Genomic DNA, 12,802 nt, shown 5'->3' with positions numbered 1-12,802 from the left:
AGATGATGATCATAACGCCTGTCTCAGAATGTCATTGAGGACTGTACCAGGGCGTCCGGGAAGTGGGTGCACCTGTTGCTTTTCTTGATTGCCGCTCTAGCCCCGCTCCATGGGACAAGGTCACACACATCCCTCGGTCTGACAACTCCCAGAGTCTCAAATGGTTTCCTTTGTGTTGGATCTGGCTTTCTGCTCCTACTGTGCATGGGCGTGGCAGGGTACCTCCCTGAGCTCTTTGAATCTTTCTCGCCTTTCAAGTGGACTGTTAATTACCGCCGTTTGGGGAATGAATGACATTATATGAACCGACAGTTGCATTTGTTACATGCCCCTGTGCTAGCCCCGTTTACCACCAACTTTCAGTTCTCCCAACAGCACTGCATGTTAAGCAGCTACAGGGTCCAGGCCATGCCTTTGTTTCTTCTGTCTCTTTCTTTCCTGTGAACAGATCCTTTGCTCCACCTCGTGCTCTCTGCAGTTTGCTCCCCAGTGCGTTTTTTCCAATGTCCCACATTTCTAAGTGACAAATGCACTTTTTTTTTTATTTTAACACCAAGCAAACAATCTTACCATTTCCCTCTGTTTACACCTCCTTCCCTCTCTCCCTCCCAGGCAACAGTAGTAGAATTCTGTCTCCCACTCATGAAATCTTAGAACAGTGGTTCTCGGGGTGCCTGAGTGGCTTAGTCAGTTACGTGTCTGACTTCGGCTCCAGTCATGATCTCACGGTTCATGCGTTCGAGCCCCGTGTCGGGCTCTGGGCTGACAGCTCAGAGCCTGGAGCTGCTTCGGATTCTGTCTCTTCCTCTCTCTCTCTGCCCCCCACCCCTTTCTCTCTCTCTCTTTCAAAAATAAATAAACATAAAAAAATATATTTTTTAGAACAGTGGTTCTCAACCCTGGCTGCACGTTAGAGTCACCCAGGAGCTTTTGGAAATGATGACAGCTGGGGTCTCCGCCCACGCTTGTGAAATCAGAGTCCCAGGTCGTCCTCCTTTGTCCGCCCGTCACTGGCCTGGCTGACTTATACACCTGTCCTGTCCATTCCCCTTCTCATGCTCTGTCTAGCTTTTCTGTGCTCTGGACCTAGGCACCTTAAACCCCTTCTCATGAGGCTGCCAGCATCACCTCCCTAAAACATCTAAGATTTTATGGGTTTCAGTGTGCAAGACTGGTAATTGCAAAGCATTTTGAGTCCTCTTAGCTATTATGCCTGTAGTTCAAGTAACAGCACTCAGGTGGGAAATGGGGGCCCTGAGTTCAGCCCCCCGCTCCCCCCGGCAGGCTCCTTCCTCCCTTGGACACAATTCTCAGCCCAGATAAGATCCTACTTCCTCTAGATAAGCCTTATTTAATAACTCAAGCCCCCACCCATATTTTCTGCCTTTGAACTTCTACAACCCTTTCCTTCTGTAGCACTGAGTAGACGGTTCTCGAATGTGCTGGGTTATCTTTAACTATTCAGGCATATAATTTCCTGTTACCCCATCTTGATTTAATCTCCATAAGGGCAGAGTCCGAATCATATTTTGAATATCCAGTAGCAAGGTGACTTGTGTGCCCTGGGTGCTAACATTATCTGTTAGTTAAATGAGCACAGCCATGAGCCATTGTATGAAATCATTTTTTTTTAATTTTTTTAATGCTTATTTATTTTTGAAATAGACAGAGCATGGGTAGGGGAGAGGCAGAGAGAGAAGGAGACACAGAATCCGAAGCAGGCTCCAGGCTCTGAGCTGTCAGCCCAGAGCCCGACGCGGGGCTCGAACCCACAAACCGCAAGATCATGACCTAAGCTGAAGCCGGACGCTCAACCGACGGAGCCCCTCAGGCGCCCCAAAGTGAAATCTTAAAGGTTCGGCATGAACGTCTTCACCAAGGAATCTTTCTGCACAAGGAACATAATCCCACTCAAACTAATCGACGTGAAAAGAGATTTAGGGAAAGCGTTCAAGGGAATCTCTCCGCACTGACTGCAGAAAAAGGCCTAAGAATCACAGTCATCTGCAGTCTGTTTCTCAGTCTGTCGCTCCTTGGGTCTGCTGTCCTCCTTAGCCTCTCTCCGGGCATCTGTTAGACTAGTCCGGGAAACTACTGGTTTCCCGTGGACGTGGGTGCCTGCGTGTGCACCTATGTATAAGTGTGCCCGTGTGTGCATGTTTTTTCCTGCCCCCTTTCTCTCCGAGGCTTCATGCCCTCACAGCCCCACGTCTCTGGGCTGCCTGCCTCTTCACTCGTCTCTGCAGATCAGCTCTTCGATGAGACTCTGAGTTTCTGCCCCTGTAACTGGGGTTTTCCAAAGGCTTTGGCGCAACCCAAGCAGCCCCGACCTTACGTGGTCTGGCCCCTTCTCTCCCCACGGCTACTCATTCCTGAAAGAGAAGCTCAGGCCCACCTGACGTTCAGGCTCTCTTCCCCAAGCCCAAACGACATCAGCCTGGAAGGGATGAGACTATGCCTCTTGTAGGTCAAGCCAAAAGGGTAACAGAGACAGAATTCTGATATACCTGTTTTAGCTAGATGATTGCATTCACTGGCCCCAGCTTTTTGGCCACTCTTTGCCACGTGGCTTTGCTCCTCCCATGAAGGGGGCTGGAGACATTTTCTCTCTCCTCGACGCTAAGCTCAGCTGGGAGACTTGCTTTGGCCTTCTGAGAGTGACAGCGTGCGGGTTCCAAGCTTGGGCCACAAGAGAACTTGTGTGTGGCTGTCTTAGGCTTCTGCCATTGCCACAAAGGACGTTTCTGCTTGAGCCTGGCAAGGGAGAAGGGAGACGTGAGGAACAAAGCTGAGTCATCCCAGCTGAACCCAGCGTGGGTCAGCCTACCATCAGCTGACCCTCCGCCGGTCTATGCAACTTGACCGTAAATGATTGCGAGCCATTGGGTCATGGGAGGAGTTATTAGGTAGCAATTTTGCGGCAATGGCTGAGTTGTACATTCTCTTCACGAGTGCTTTCCCTCCACCAATCAACATGCTCCAGTATCTCATCTTTGAAACCAAAACCAGGGCTCCTGGGTGGCTCAGTCGGTTAGGTGTCCGACTTCAGCTCAGGTCATGGTCTTGTGGTTTGTGGGTTCGAGCCCCGCAGCGGGCTCTGGGCTGACAGCTCAGAGCCTGGAGCCTGCGTCCAATTCTGTGTCTCTGGCTCTCTCTGCCCCTCCCCTGCTCACACTCTGTCTCTCTCTCCCTTAAAATTAAATAAAACACTAAAAAAAATTTTTTTTTAAAACAACAAAACCAACCAACCGAACAAAATTCCTTTGTGTCCTTATGCCTCTCCTAACCATTGCATGATTTCACTTCTTCCCTTCACAGCCAAGTTAAAGGAGGAGTCTGTGCCTTTCCTCCTCTTTCCCTGACCATCACCACCATCATCATTTTCTTCATCATCATCAAAATTACAAGCCTACATAAAAATAGAGTGAAGGGTACAGACAACCCCAATGGACCTCATTTGTTGCCATGCTAACTGCCCCCAGCCCCAACCAACCCCCTGCTTTTTTTTTTTTTTTTTTTTGGCTAGAGTATTTTTTTGACTTTCTCTTTATTTTTTTATTTTCATGTGTGTGTTTATTTTTTAAGTTACATCCAAGTTAGTTAGCATACAGTGCTATAATGATCTCAGGAGTAGATTCCAGTGATTCTGGCCCTATGTATAACACCCAGTGCTCATCCCCAAAAGCATCCTCCCTAATGCCCCTTACCCATTTAGCCCATCCCCCCCACCCACAACCCCTCCAGCAACCCTCAGTTTGTTCTCTGTATTTAAGAGTCTGCTGGAGTATTTTTTTAAGTGTATTCATTTATTTTGAGAGAGAGAGAGAGAGAGAGAGAGAGAGAGCAGGGGAGGGGCAGAGAGAGAGGGTAAGAGAGAGAATCCCAAGCAGGCTCCACAGGGTTAGCACAGAACCCCACGTGGGGCTCAGTCTCACAACCGTGAGATCACGACCTGAGCCGAAATCAAGAGTCAGTCCCTTAACGACTGAGCCACCCAGGCACCCTACTTATTATAATTTTGTAATTATATCTTCATTCTATTATCATACCCAGCAAAATGAACAGTAGACCCTTAAAACTGTCTAACACCCACAGACCCTCAAACTCAGCGTATTCACAACTTCTCTCCTCTTCCCCCGCCCCTCCTCCAGGGTCTTCTGGTCCCAATGAATGGGACCGCCATGCCCCCAGCTGACTGAACCCATGGCTTCTTCCCTTCTCTCACCCCCTGCACTTACTAAATGGCCCATCAACGTTGATTTTGCCTTCCCATCTTCAGTTACGGCCAAGGAAGGCCCTGATCCTTCTAGTTGCCATGGTCAGCGACGATCCCGTCAGAAGAAGAGTATTTGGGGATCAAACGGGGCCACGCCCCAACCACGGGGAGAGGATTCTGCTCAGAGCTTTCTTCCCCCAAACTCCTCCAGATCTCCCCGGTTCTCCTTCAGTTACTGCAACAATACTCAGACCTTCTACCACTAACAAATATGGTACTGAAGCAAAAGAGAGTAGGGTTAGAAGGGAGAGTCCTGGAGTCAGAAAGGCGCACCCTATGGTGTATTATTGTCAACAGAGCGGGAGGTCCGGGCTCAAGGGGGTGGCCATGAGACCGGAGACAAGGAGACAAGTAGGAGACATCTGAATGCACAGGCAAAAAGGAAACTCCGTGATGGATGGGCTTTGTAGTTTGGCAGATCCAACTTTGAATCCTGGCTCTACCATTTCCTCTTTGACCTTAAGATAGTTGTTGAATCCCTCTGAACTTTGTGTGATCTGTACAATGGGAATAATAATATACAGATGCCACAGGGTTGTTGTGAGAATTATATGAGGCAGTTAATTCTTGTGTGGTGCTCAGCACAGGGCTCAGCAACCCCAAAAATAGCAGTCTTTAATTTTTTCCCCCATTTGCTGCTGACTTCTGCCTTTCACCCTCAAGATACACCTGTGGTTGGCAGGCCTCTGTGACAGCCCCCAATAATCACTGCTTCCTGGTACTCATGTCCTTGGGTAATTACGCCTCTCCTCGAGTGCGGACTGGACCTTGTGGGTTGCTTCTAACTCAAAGAATCTAACTCAAAGAATAAAACAAAGGTGATGGGATAGGATGAGGTTACAAGAGATTGGGACTCCCGTCTTCCCAGCAGGCTCTCCTCCTTTTCTTGGCCTGTACACTTTGACGAAACACGCTGCCATGTTGGAGAAGCCTACGGCAAACAGTTGAGGGTGACCTCTGGCCAACAGCCGAGTAGGAGCTGAAGCCCGCAGTCCAACAGGACTGAAGAGGAACTGAATCTTGGCAACAACCATATGGGCATAGAAGCAGATCCTTCTCTGGTCAAACCTTCAGATGAGACCCTAACCCTGGCTGACTCCTTCACTGCAGCCTGGGAGAGGCCCCCTACTAGGTTGCAGCAGGCAACCTAGTAAAGCTATGCCTAGATTCCCGACCCACAGAAATTGTAAGGTAATCACTATGTGTTGGTTTAATCCATCGAGTCTGGGGGTAATTTGTGATGCAGTATAACCGACACATAGAGTCGGAATCTTGCACTGCACGAGATTACTCTAGGCTCGGTGGTCCCGAACTGACACAAGGAGAGAGCATCGGAACAAAGAGGGTCCTGACCGGAGAGGGGACCTTGACACGGCATCCAGCCATCGTACAAGTCTCTTCCTAACCAAGCCAGTTGCGCGGTGTGACAAGAATCCATGTAGTTGTGGTGATAGCTGGACAAAATAGCCCAAATGTGTCCCGCTCTGGAAGACCTTCAACGCGTGGTTCTTTTTATCCCAGTTTTACCCTTATCTCCAGGGTTGAGTTCTCTTGGACCGGTCCAGCACGGCCAAGGTGGTTAGCTAGAGCCATTGCCCTTTGGCTCAGGCAAGGAACCAGAACATCCTGCCTGAAACATACCTTTACCTTAAAGAAGTAGAACCACATTCTCTTTCTTCTTTTTCTAGGCTTGTGGTGAGAAAGACCTTTGGGTGGGGCCCCAATCACCACTAACCACTCAAGTCCGACTTTGGAAAACTCTTCCCAAAGAAGAGTTTGCCTCATCTATAACATAGAGGAGACCCTGCCCTACCTCCCTCACGGGGCCATTGTAAGGAGAACTCGGCAGGTTGATTAACCTCTCCGTACCTCAGTTTCTTCACCAGTCAATTAAGGACCACAGTACCTACCTCACAGGTTGTGAGGATTAAACAAGAAAACGCATATAAAGCATGTGGCCAAACGCATGGCTCGGAGCGAATGTTAGCTCTTGTCGCCATCGTTCCTGCGATCCGTGTGAACACCACAAAGCGCTACACATCCGTAACCTGACACTGGGTTCTCAACTGTTGGCTCAAACAAAAAATGAATGGCTGGCTGGCCACCATTACATTGGCCAAGGTCAACCCAAAGTGAGCTGGAAGTCAACGGTTAGGTAAAGGTCCCTCCGCTTTGCCTTCGGGTTGAGCAAGAGAGATTCCACCCCTCGGCCACATTCTCGCCCTACTGGCCATCTCCCAAGGAGCCTTGAGGAGTCACTGATTGTCTAATTGGCCAGTTCAAAGAGGTCCCCCCGGGCTGTCACCTGTAGCTTCGTCCTTGCTCCCAGCTGTGCTGTGCCAACAGATTCCTTGCCCTCTCTCGGCACCCGTTCTTTGCATGTCCCCCCGGAGCGATCCAGTGTTCAGGGCTTAAACCCAGTACCTTCTCCTCCCTGGTTGTGTGCTCACCATGCCGTTCCAAGCTGGCTTCTCTAATTCGCCCTCCTCCAGCTTCCGTCTGGCCATCAGTGTTCCCGCAGCTGTGACTGGCCCACCGGGGTACCGCCACAGGCCAGGCTTAATCACTGCCTCTCACTTCAAATCCTTTTTAGTCTGGAGTGGCCAGATTCCATCTGACAAGCGACGCCTAATTGCCCTCTGATTACTCACGGGGACAGGTGCTTGAGCAGTGCGGTTTCCACCCACAGCCCAATGCAAGGTTTTTGTGTTTGCTAAGTCCTTCCACCAGCTCTGTGCACTGCCCCACCAGACACGCCTGTGGCAGAGGTGAGGAGGCACACATTCAGGGGTTTGGGGTTTACATTAGGGGCAGAATTCCTCACGCTCCCTTCACCGCCGCTGCCAGCCTCGCGGTCCAGCCCACCATCGTCTCACCCGATCTCCAGGTGCGCCCTGCACCCAGGCTCACTCTTTCCAATCCTTCCTCCGCATGACTGCCAACGGGTCCTTCCCGCGTGCCAGGGATTGCCACGGTGTCCCTTAGCTTCAGGACAGAGTCCCAACGCCTCAAGCCTTGCAAGAGAAGCCTCCCAGCCTTATTTCTTGCCATCCGGCACGCGGCCTGGCACGTCGTAGATGCCAACAGGTCCTTCCGAGCTAAGTCAGTGTGTTTCCCACTAATGCCAAGAAGCAGCAGAAACAACAGCGGGACGTGTTGTGACATTTCGCTCGGTGGAACGTCTCTTGGTCCCGAAAGCAGTTCATAGGAAACATTAATTTTTGCCTTGAACTTTTAAAAGATGAAACTATCGCTTTTCTAGCATGCTGGTGACGTTTTCATCTTCTAACTTTCCCTCACATGCTTCGTGGGCTCCCTGTGTCCTATCGGTTGACTTTGAAATACCATTCCCCCCTCTTCTTCTCAATCACTGAGGTCAATTTTTGGCCCATTTCTATAGCACTCTACATGCACGATCTCACTTATCTGTCCCCTGCGTTCGGGAGGCATAGGGATTTGAGCACAGGTAGGGACAGCTGTCGCCTCTCCTGCCTAGGTCCCTGCTCCTATATAAAGAGAAATGCCTTCATCCGTTTGCAGCTAGAATGGATGAAATGATGGTTCTGCTTGGCTTTTCCAGCCTTTTGTCATTCTTTTCCCCCACTGGAGATGAGGTTAAGGGAGCTGATTTATATGGGTATTTCCTCCACCAAATGTACAAAAAACATATTCCACTGCTCACCAAAAACTCTCCCTTTGTCGCCTTCCTGCCCACCACTACCACCGGGAGGTCGTCCCCCGGGTCCTCTCCCACGTAAATACACATCTGAGCAGAAAAAAATTGTCCAACAATCTCATGGAGTCATGGAGTTGGAGCCCACAATAAGAATTCCTGTTCTGGGGGCGCCTGGGTGGCTCAGACACTTAAGCGTCCAACGCTTGGTTTCGGCTCGGGTCATGAACTCACGGTTCATGAGTTTGAGCCCCACATCGGGCTCTTGGCTGACAGCACGGAGACTGCTTGAGATTCTCTCTCTCTGCTCCCACGCCCCCCCACCCCCGCCGCTTCGTGCTCTCTCTTTCTCTCTCTCTCTCAAAATAACTAAATAAACTTAAAAAAAAAAAAAGAATTTCTTGCTCCAGAGGGTGAATAGAAAAAGATTTTTCGCAAGTGATGTTCAGGGCAGCTGACACTAAACAGAGCCAGCAACTTGGTTTAGAATTTTCGATCTTTCCCTTGTTTTTTGTTGTCGTTGTCGCCGTCGTTTTAAGTCCTGGAGTCAGCGACTATTTCGAATGGCTTGCCTCCAGCTCAGTGGCGTCCTCCAACATCCCAAAGGGCGGGCAGCCCAGGAGAGGAAGCACCGTCGTCTCAGAAGGGAGCACGTTCTCCTGTGCGATCGCGTGTGACGATAAATCTTGACCATAGATGCGTGGCTTGCTTACTCCCCCCTACCCAGATTTACCATTTGGCACCGAACAATCGCCACAGAGCCTCACGTGTTTATAGTATCTGTGATCATGGGAGTGAGCCTGCTCGTAATGGCTTCAGGTTGGTTCTTTCAGATATTTATTGGGGATCTCTGTGTGAGATGCCGTGGCAGCCACAGTCGGGCCACCTGGGCCAGTGCCATTTTAGTGGTAAAAGGCACAAAAACATCGGCGTGAGATTTCCCCTTGCTTACAGCCGGGTTGCGGAAAAAACTCTCTGTGAGTTTCAATCCCATCATCATCACACACACACTTTTTATTAAGCTTCTATTTAGCAAGCAACGAAAGTATGTAAATCCGGAAGAAAGGGCCTCAGTGTCCTCTGGAGAAAGTGGAAGGACTTTTTTTTTTTTTTTCTTTCAAATCACCTTGAGCCATTAAGAACCTTTGGTGGCTGGTTGTCTTTGCCAAAAAGTGCTGTTTGAATATTATAATTGGACGACGAGTTACGTAAGCACTGTTGTTTCTATTTAAACTGCTTCAGGGAGATGACAATAAATAGTAAGGATAAACTGGGGCGCCTGGGTGGCTCAGGCGGTTGCACCTCCGGCTGCACCTCAGGTCATGATCTCGCGGTTCGCGAGTTCGAGCCCCGCTGCTGTTAGCCTGTCAGTGGAGAGCCTACTTCGGATCCCCTGTCCCCCTCTCTCCGCCCCTCCCCCACCTGCGCTCTCCCCCAAATAAATACATCTTTTAAAAATGAAAATAAAGAAAAGAAAGAATAAAAATAAAAATAAGGATAAATTTCTTGAGCGGCGGCCCGCTCATGGCGCTGAGACCAGCTGGGAAGGCATAGCTGTCTCCGTGGAGTGATTTCAGGGGTTCGAGGAAGAACCCCACCCCGTGCTTAAAAGTACACACTGAGGTATCGGGGTACCCGAAAAAACAACGGCAAATATTCCCTGGAAGGCTGTCTCAGCACCCTCCAGAGCCCCTGTAATTGAACAAGTGGGTTTATTGCCCATCCCAGCGAAGTCTGGAAAAGACTGGCTGGAGATACAACTTGGAGAGTTTTGAACTCTATTTTTAGGACCTCTAGCTATCTAAAGGCCACCACCCAGGTCCTTTCACATTTCTGAGGCCTGACACCATCCTTCTGGGTGCTGGCGGCCAGGACTCCCCAGAGGCGCGCCCTGGGGCCGCGGGAGCCTCCCCCACCGTGGGCCCGTGGGAGACCCTGGCCCCCAGCCAGCGGTTCGGGACAGACCAGCCCAGGGATCTTGCCTGCCGCAGGGTCAGGCTGAGTCTGGCCCTGACTTCCCCCTGCCCTGCTGGTTCCCCTGGGAGTGTCTCCTTGTTAAATCCTGCGCACAAGTCCGAGTCTCGGGGTCTGTTTCTGGGGAACCGAGAGCTAATCGTTTAACAAGGCTTCTTGCATTTAACAAAGCAACATGCCTCTGAATGGCATGGAGAACCCTACCCCACCCCCAGGCTCCCTTCAATTTCTGGTATTCCAGAAGCAACTATGTTACATTCAAATTAGCTTTTTTTTTTTTGCTTTTTTTTTTTTTTTTGGTGTGTTCATTTACATGACATCTCTAAATCATGGTCTTACAGCGCTGTTTCCTTTTCTCTTGATTTTCCCAAACCGAATATGAAGATTAACACCTACACGCACACGTGCACACACGCTTCTCCTTCCGTTCTCCTAAACGGTTATAAACTGACAATACTAGGTTACTCTTCTATAGAACTTATTAATGGGTGGTTCGGTTGGTTAAGGCTCGACTCTTGCTTTCGGCTCAGTTCGTGATCTCACGGTTCATGAGTTCAAATCCCGCATCAGGCAATAAACATATACATATATATATATCCTTTAGGCATGGATTTTGTAATCCCCAAGGGCTCCAAAACTTTTAGGATCTTCTTCTTCTCCCTAGTGTTCTGGAATTTTCTAGGGATATGTAGCACTGTGTCTTGCTGTGGCCTGTTTTACCACTGGACCAGGCGGAGTGGGCTCACGTATTCTGGAAACCCATGATCTGCAGTCAGAAGACTTCGTCTCTAATTGTTTCTTAAATGATGCCCTTGAGTGCCTTCGTGTTCTCACCTTTTCTTTCCTATTTTTCATTTCTTTTTCTTTTTGCTCTCTTTCCTGGAAGATTTCCCCACCTCTATCTTCTAAACTATCTACCGGGTTTTTTAATTTTTCTACACTATTTTTATGTGTTTGTACTTTCTGCTACTATGTTTTTAAATTTTTCATAATGTTTATTTATTTTTGAGAGTGGGGGAGGGGCGGAGAGGGGGGAGACACAGAATCCGAGGCAGGCTCCAGGCTCCGAGCTGTCGGCACAGAGCCCCACGCGGGGCTCGAACCCACGAGCTGTGAGATCATGACCTGAGCCGGAGTCGAACGCCCAACCGACCGAGCCACCCAGGCGCCCTTAAGATTTTTTTAATGTGTCCTCCGGGTTTATTAAAAAATAGCATCCTGTTCTTATTTCAGGCATAAGATGTCTTCTCTTACCTGTTTGAGGATATTCATCTCCCTGTCTAGACCCTGTCTTCTCCACTCTACTTTTTTCTGCTTGTGTCGGTCTTTGTCTTACATTACAGAGTTTCTTCAGCTGCCTGGCGATCCTTGGCTGCCCTCTCCGATTCAACTCAAAGCCAGTTGAATCCCTGTGCGCCTGGATGATGACGGAGAACTGGGGAAGCCCGGTGTTTGGAAGGCTCTGCGCTCAGGCTGGTCACGTGCCCCAGCTGTCTGCAGACAGGGTGCTTCCGGCTGCTAGAATCCCAGAAGCTTTGTGGAGGACAAGACTGGGAATCTCCCTGTTCATTAGACAGATTTTCTCTGTCTCCCTTACCCTCCACTGTGCTAGATCCCCATTAATCCAGAGACCTTATGTTTCCTCCTTCATTGGCTGTAACTCCACACTTCTGATGGAGCAGGGGGCAAGGGGAAATTGCCTAAAGCGACGACTCTGTGTGTGTGTGTGTGTGTGTGTGTGTGCACGTGTGTGTTGTAAGACCCAAAATTTCATACGCTGCCTTGACATCTTAGAGCCTCACGGGGCCCCAAAGCTCTAACCGCAAGTTTCACTACTCTGACCAGGCATGTTCCCCCCACCAACCAAGAAGGGCACCCCCCCCCACCTCGACGAGATCCCCTGCCAGCCAGACCAGCCACATTCTACCCATTTCTCAACCTGACTTCACCTCCTTGCCAGCCCGTGACTTAAACAAACCAACCATACCCTCCCGTGGGAAGCGGGGGGCACCCCGCCCCTTGTTACCGCACAGGCTGTCTCTACTGGTTCACTCTGCCCCTGACGCGAGCTTTGTATGGCCCTGCATGGCAGACTGTGTCCGCCTCTCCTGAGCAGTGAGCATATGTGACTAACGGACTACTGTCACCCCCCCCCGTCCGGGGTCAAGTGTCACGTGCTCACCCATCACACGCTGTTCGGATCCCTCCCTCACCAATGGGGTGCAGAATCTGAAACAGGCTCCAGGCTCTGAGCTGTCAGCCCAGAGCCTGACGCGGGGCTCGAACTCACGGACCACGAGATCATGACCATAGCCGAAGTTCGATGCTCAACCGACTGAGCCACCCAGGCGCCCCCTGACTACTTCTTAAATAGACCGTCAGTCAGTTCTTCCATTTCTTCCAGAGGTAGACAGAAATGCTGTAAAGTCAGCCTGGAATTGATTCGGGCTCCATTTCCACTTCTAGCTGTGTGGCCTTGAGGAAGTTATTCAACTTTTCTGTGCCTCAGTTTCCTCATCTGAGAAGTGGGAGCATTAACAGTACAGGGTTATGGTGATGAGTACATGAGTACATGAGCCCCTACATGCAGAGGGGGCTCACTTTGGGCTTCTTAAGAAGAGGGTAGACGAAGTGTGAGCATTTTCCGCTCGCTTCTGAAACCCTAATAAACAGACTGAACGGACATCTTCCCCAAAAAGCACATTATCCCAGAAGGACAAGAGAGCAAGAGACAAGATTGCGGCCACAAAATTTGGGACGCTGCGAGGCAAGAAATTTGGCTGGTGACTGATTCGGCAGAGTCAAGAAGCCAAAGGGAAAATTAGGTGGGTTAATGCAGGGTAAGTACTCAGAACGGTCACATGCAGTGAAACCATTTT

This window comes from Prionailurus viverrinus, chromosome A1, assembly GCF_022837055.1.
Source record: "Prionailurus viverrinus isolate Anna chromosome A1, UM_Priviv_1.0, whole genome shotgun sequence".
NCBI classification, from domain to species: Eukaryota; Metazoa; Chordata; class Mammalia; order Carnivora; family Felidae; genus Prionailurus; species Prionailurus viverrinus.
The sequence above is the reverse complement of the archived record's forward strand: the minus strand, read 5'-3'. Positions refer to the sequence as shown.